Source organism: Caretta caretta, chromosome 3 (genome assembly GCF_965140235.1).
Source record: "Caretta caretta isolate rCarCar2 chromosome 3, rCarCar1.hap1, whole genome shotgun sequence".
NCBI lineage: Eukaryota > Metazoa > Chordata > Testudines > Cheloniidae > Caretta > Caretta caretta.
Window position 1 is genome coordinate 18,704,329 of NC_134208.1, and position 664 is coordinate 18,704,992.

A 664-nucleotide genomic window follows, 5' to 3' on the forward strand; every position below is an offset into this window, starting at 1 on the left:
TCCTCCATTGCTGTGTGGGGATGTAGCTGCGGCAGCTGTTCAGCAGTCGGGGCCTTTGTCCCATTGGTTGGGTGCCGGGAGGTGGGCAGGCGCGGGGCTGGGACGCAAGCCTGGGGTTGTTTTTGTTCCTCGTCTGCAGTGTTATCTTTGCATGGGGTTGCTGGAGGTCTCTGATTAATCCCTACGTGGGGGATACAGAAAGGGGTTGTGAGACTTAATTCCTGATTCTAAAGCCCTCGGATCCCCTGGAATATGTCATTTACACACATATAGCAAGCACTTGCATCCTCAAGCACTACAGAGCTGCAACCAGGGGTTGCTGGAACTCCTTGGCGTGAAGTGGTTTCCATTAATATATTTTTATATTAATAATAAATTAATGGAATAATAAAAATATTCCATTAATATATTTTTACAGGGTCTGCAGTTTTGTTCAATGGCTCTCAGCACCCACACTATAAAAATTGTTCCAACGCCACTGCTGCAACTGCATCTGGAATAGAGAGCAAGCAACCACCAGTCCAGAATGAGAGAGGAGGGAAACTACAGCAAAGTGCACCTATGAAAATACTGCACATTGTGGAAGAATTCACAGTCAGATAGGTGGCTGATCCTTGTCCTGAAAAGATACTGTGACTAGCCATGGAGAACCTTATTTTTTTTA